Genomic DNA, 6221 nt, shown 5'->3' with positions numbered 1-6221 from the left:
GCCGCCCGCCGCCGCCCGGTGCTCCGCTCCGCGCCCCTGACCGCCCGTCGCCTCGGCGCCCCACTGCTCAGGCCGCCCGCCGCCGCTCCACCCCCTGGTGAGGCTTCTTTTTCCTTTTTTCTGTCTTTTTTGTTGCTGTTTTTTGATTTACGCTAATTAGTTAGTTAGTTATATTTAGTTATTTTTAGGTTAATTAGTTACTTGTTTTACCCAACTGTACATAGGTTAATTAGTTAGTTGTTTTTAGGTTAATTACTTAGTTAGTTTCTTTAGGTTACTTACTTAGTTAGATATAAGCCCAAGAACAAGAAAAGAAAAGAAAGAAAGAAGACCTAAAAGGACTAGGAGGAGAAAACATAGAAAAAAGAAGATGAAGAAAAAAGAAAACAGAAAAAGAAGAAAAGAAGAACTAAAGTCTACTGTCTATCCACTATTCATGTTAGTACTCCTACTACTATTAGTACATTGTTTGGTTTTGATGCCCACTTTCTTTGCCCCTAAAATGTTGAGCTTGTTTTGACTTAGCGTATTCAACAACTTGACGCACTTTATGAGTAGATGGTGATGCTGGCATGCACATTGATGAGACATGTATTTGCTGTTAGTTGGGTCACTCTTCTTAAGTTTTCACTAGTCAGGCTGTCAATTTGCTTGTGGAATGTGGGTGTTCAGGCGGACTTGTTGTTAGTTGGATCATGCTTCCTTTGGTTTAATTGGTCAGCCTGTCAATTTGTTTTTTGCCATGCTGATTAGGTCTCTGTTTGGCTCTGTTTCGTCACGATGATATGGACAATGCTATTTTTAGTCTATATAATGGTTACACAGGAAGTTGGTCTCCTTCTTTACAAATTTTAGATGAATGGACAATACTCTTTGGTTTATTCAACCAAGAAGCAATTTCCCACAATGAAAACAAAAAAGAGGCAAGTGAAAATTAAAGCAGTGGCAAAGAGAAAACAGAGGAACACCAGCCAGCCTGCCAAGCAAAGCAGCAAGCCATGCTTTTAGGTTAATAGATTTTAGTTGATTTTAGGTTAATAGATTTTAGTTGGTTTTAGGTTAGTAGATTTTAGTTGATTTTAGGTTAGCAGATTTTAGGTTAGTAGATTTTAGTTGATTTAGGTTGATTAGTTGAAGAAGAAAAAGAAGACGAGAGGAAGAAGAAAAACAAGGAAAATGAAGAAGAAAAAGAAGACAAGAGGAAGAAGGAAAAGAAGGAAGAAGAAGAAAAATAAGTAGAAGTGGAGATGAAAAAAAATAAGTAGAAGTAGAAGATGAAAAAAAGAAGTAGGAAAAGTAGAAAAAGAGGGTCGCTGAGGGAAAAGAGGGTCGCCGAGTGGTCGAGGGCTCGATGATCAAGGGGAAAAGGAGTCGAGGGTCTAGGGGTCGAGGATCGAGGGGAAAAGGAGTTGAGGGTCTAGGGGTCGAGGATCGAGGTGTCGAGGGGTCGATGGCAAAAGGGGTCGAGGGGTCAAGGATCTAGAAAGGAGTCGAGCGTCTAGGGGTCAAGGATCGAGGTGTCGAGGGGTCGAGGGGAAAAGGGGAAAATGAGTCGAGGGGTCGAGGGTCGCCGCCCCGACCCCCTGACCCCGACACCCCGACCCCGACACGACACCACGACCCCGCCTCAACACCCCGACACTGTGACCCCGACACAGCACCCCAACCCCGACACGACACCCCCGACCCCGACACACTTAAATATTTTATTATGTTCATGATGATGATACACACTTAAATACTTTATTATGTTTATGTTGTACTAATTTCTTTTACTCTTTGTCATTGCAGCTGTTGAAAGATGGTGGGCGCGTGTCGAGAGCGCTTCGAGCGTCCTTCCTCGGGGCGTGCTCACCTTTGGAGAGCACTGGTAGACAGCATGACGACACCGGCGGGTACTTCTTCTTTGGGCGGGAGAGGTCGGGGGAAGCCCAAGAGGGCTGCTAGAGGTGGACGTGGCGGCGGGAGAGGTAGGAAGGCTGTTGCGCCTTCCTCGCCACCACCCCCAGCTATTTCTTTGGACCACTGGAGTGCTTCGTCTTAGGTGGACCCATCATACTTGGACCCGTACCGGACTCCGGTCCACGAGCCTCAGGCCGACGAGTCTCGGGTCGCCGAGCCTTCGTCCAATGAGACTCGGGCCCCAGAGTCTTCGTCCCATGAGACCCCGGTCCCAGAGTCTTCGTCCCACGTGACTCCGAAGACTAGTGGCCATGCTGATGGCGAGGACACCTGGTCTGGCGACAGTTATAGCGAGGGCGAGCTGGTTGAGGAGGGAAAGAAGGTCTACCAGCGTGGTGGTACGAAGCTCCCGGACGTGCCGGCGACCCGCAATCAGAGGTGGTTGATTGAGCCTAACAGGGAGAAGTAAGTGCATTTAATCTTTTCTAACCTTTGTCCTTCATGTTTCTTCAAATTAATATATAATGTGTTGGCCTTGTCATACTGCAGGGGTTGGAAATATGCCTATGGTGCCCGCAGGCCCAACCAGGTCCTTGGTGTGCTTTGCGGGCGCCACTTCCCGGGGTGGGTCACGTTGCCCTGTGAGGGTCAAGTTCCACAGCTAGCACTGAGCTGGGAGCTGTACGTGGCTGCCCCGGCCCCGCCGGAGGAGAGGGTCAACGGTGTCTTGTGCGAGATGGTGGCTGACATTGCGAGGCGGCGGTTTTGGGTAATTTCTCCTTTACAGAATTAAAAATCGACATTGCCTAGTGATTGTACTAATCAGTGTTGTCTTGTTCGATTGCATACCTTCTACAGGTGTACCGAAGAACAGGAGGCGGAGGCGGCTAGGGTTCTCGAAGCCGAGTGCAAGCGCCTACTTCAGAACTTACGGCACGAGGCTAGGGTGCAGGCTCTTCGAGACTATTACGCCTCGACTAACATTAGGAGGGCCAAGAAGAAGTGCCGCGCCAAGTATCCGAGTAAGGAGAAGTACATGAAGGTAATTACCTATTCTTAAGGCCTTGTACTTAGTTTCCTTGATTTCATTCGTAGGCGTAGCACTGAAATTTCTCTTTGCCTAACTTAGGTGCCCCCGAGATGGTGTGCGGATAGGATGGATTGTTGGGATGAGTTGGTGGATGAGTGGTGCTCTCCCCAATGGCTAGCCGACCACAACAAGGCCAGGGATAAGCATGCCCAAATGCAAGGTGTGCCACACCATCAAGGGAGCTCAAACCTGTTTGAGTACGGGGATCACTGGGTATGTGGTTTGAGCCCTTAATGATTCATGCAATTTCATTCTTCATGCTAGCTTGAGCCCTTAACTAATATGTTGTTCCTCTCTTTTAGGCGAAACACAACAAGAAGGACGTGCCACTGCTATACGACCTCTATGCCATGCCCACACTGCCCCGTTCAAGAAGGCCAATGCATTCTCTAAGGATGACCTCGATCATCCAGAGAGCTTCACCAACATCTCCTCCCACAACAAGCTCGTGAGGTACATAGACCTTGGGAAGGCAACGAAAGGGGATGACTTCAACCCGAGCCAGAGTCCTTTTGATACATAGCTCGTGATGCTATCTGGTGATGGGAGGAAACATGTCTCAGTAGCCTTGGGGGTGGACTGATACGTTGTCCTAGAAGTCTCCCGGAGATCAAGAAGTGCCAGACAAGGTCTCTTCCTGAGATACTGCCTTGTCCACGGCCAATGGAGCTCGCCATCGAGGCTAGGGCCCAGGAGCTTCTGGCGGAGGCAAACAGGCAGGCGGCACAGAGGGAGAGGGAGTTGGAGGAGAGGACGGTTAGTCTGTTGGAGGCAGAGAGGAACCGGAACGACGCGTCTCACTGGGCCCTATACGAGCTCCTTGTGGTAAGTTTCTCCTGCATATTAGCCAAATCATGCACGTAATGTTCGTTTCATTACTAACTAATATGACTGACTCGTGAAAACAAAATGTGTAGTCCGTGTGCGAGAAAAACGGTCAGACCCCTCCGCCGATGCCCTAGATTGCTATAGCGGACACGGTGAGTTTCATTTGAATGGTCATTAGTTACTAGTATTCACATTTCAGTTGCATCATGCTAACGAGACATTGCAAATGATCTTTGGTGCAGCACGCCTCCCGACAAGCATCGACCGATCCTTCTCCGCCTCGCACTGGCACAACCCCAACCCTGACCGGTCCTTCTCCGTCTGGCACTGGCGCAAACCCGACCGGTCCTTCACCTCCGTGATGACGGTAAGTTTTCTCTAGTGTTTTGCTTATGAAATGCATAAAGACCTAGACTTAGCTTTATTTCCTCCAAAATGCTTACCATAATGACCTAGACTTAGCTTATCTTCCTCCAAAATGACATAATTAGCTTACTTAGCTCCAAAATGATCTATACTTAGCTTTGTTTCCTTCGAAATGACCTAAGTTAGCTCTAACATGCTAAGTTATCTCTAATATGCTTAGTTACCTAGGTTTTCTCAATAATGACATACACTTAGCTTACTTATATAAAAAAGGCATAATTAGCTTACTTAGGTTTGAAATGGCATAACAATCTTGGTAACCTCATATATGTCATATAGTTAGCTTATTTCCTCGAAAATGGCATAATAAGCCTAATTAGCTCCAAAATGATCAGTTTTACCTAAGTTAGCTCCAAAATGACCTAAGTTAGCTCTAAGTTAGCTCTAAAATGCTAAATTAGCTATAATATGCTTAGTTACATGGGTTAGCTCAATGAAGACCTATACTTAGCTTACTTATGTCAAAAATGGCATAATATGCTTAGTTAACTCAAAAATGGCATAATTAGCTAGGTTAGCTCCAAAATGACCCATTTTACCTAGGTTAGCTCCAATATGATCCATTGTACCTAGGTTAGCTCCAAAATGACCAAGTTTACCTAGGTTAGCTCCAATATGACCCATTTTACCTAGGTTAGCTCCAAAATGACCTATTTACCTATCTTAGCTCTAAAATGACCTAAACACTTAGCATTTTTACCTAGCTTAACTAAAAAATGGCATTTTTACCTACCTTAATTAGAAGAAGGAGAAGATAAAGAAGAGGAGAGGAGAAAAAGAAAGAGAAGATAAATTCTTCTTCTTCTTCTTTTCCTTCTTCCCTTTCTTCTTTTTCTTCTAGCTAGTCTTCTTATTTTTCTAACTTTCTTCTTTCCCAATTTGCAGATTTGCTTTAGATGAGGAGCTTGCGTTCATGGAGTCTACTCTTCTCCTTGTGCTTCTTTTATGTCTTTGGATACTTGTTGCAAACTTGTTGTTGGATATGTATGTATGGATGAAACCATTTTATGTTGGATATGTTGTTGGAAACTTGTTATATATATGTTGTTGGTATCTTTGTTTTGTTGGATAACTTGTTGTTGGATAACAACCGATCAAAACAAGGCAGGAGTAGGGTGTTACATCGATCATGAGGGCTCGAACCAGGTTAATTCATCGGTGTGATACCATATGGAACATCCGGTCGTGTTCTCCATCCTACTATGCTACTACGTTTTTAGTACGTCAGTTGGCACGTAAGTGTAACACCCCCGATGTAACTTACCATATTTGTACTCCAACTCTTGCCATTTTTGGCTCTAAGTTATGATATTCCCTCGTGGTTGGGTTTTGTCTTCATTTTGCATTTTTTCCATGTCATGCATTTCATATCATGTCATCATGTGCATCGCATTTGCATACGTGTTCGTCTCATGCATCCGAGCATTTTCCCCGTTGTCCGTTTTGCAATCCGACACTCCTACGTCCTCCGGCGCCCCCTTTTGTCTCTTTTCGTGTGCGAGTGTTAAACCTTCTCGGAATGGATCGAGATTTGCCAAGCGGCCTTGGTACACCACCGGTAGACCGCCTGTCAAGTTTCGTGCCATTTGGAGTTCGTTTGATACTCCAACGGTCAACCGGGGAACCGTAAAGGCCTCGTGTATGTTGCAGCCCAACACCCCTTCAAAGTGGCCCAATAACCCATCCTAACCCCCTCCATCCTCTCGGTCGTTCGATCACGATCGTGTGGCCAAAAACCGCACTCTATTTGGACTTTCCTAGCTCCCTCTACCTATATAAACACCTCCCCCTCCGAAATTCGCAGTCCAAAACCCTAGATCCAATCCCTCCGCGCCGCCGGACACGTCCGCCGCCGGCCGGACGCGTCTGCCACCCCCCTCAGCCACTCCGAGCGCGCCACATGTCCCTGGACCCGTTCCCGCCGCCGCGGCCCGGCGAGCCCAAGGAGGGCCCGCCCGAGCCCAGCCGCCCCGTG

This window comes from Triticum dicoccoides, chromosome 2A (assembly GCF_002162155.2).
Source record: "Triticum dicoccoides isolate Atlit2015 ecotype Zavitan chromosome 2A, WEW_v2.0, whole genome shotgun sequence".
Classification (NCBI taxonomy): Eukaryota; Viridiplantae; Streptophyta; class Magnoliopsida; order Poales; family Poaceae; genus Triticum; species Triticum dicoccoides.
Note: the sequence above shows the minus strand (reverse complement) of the source record.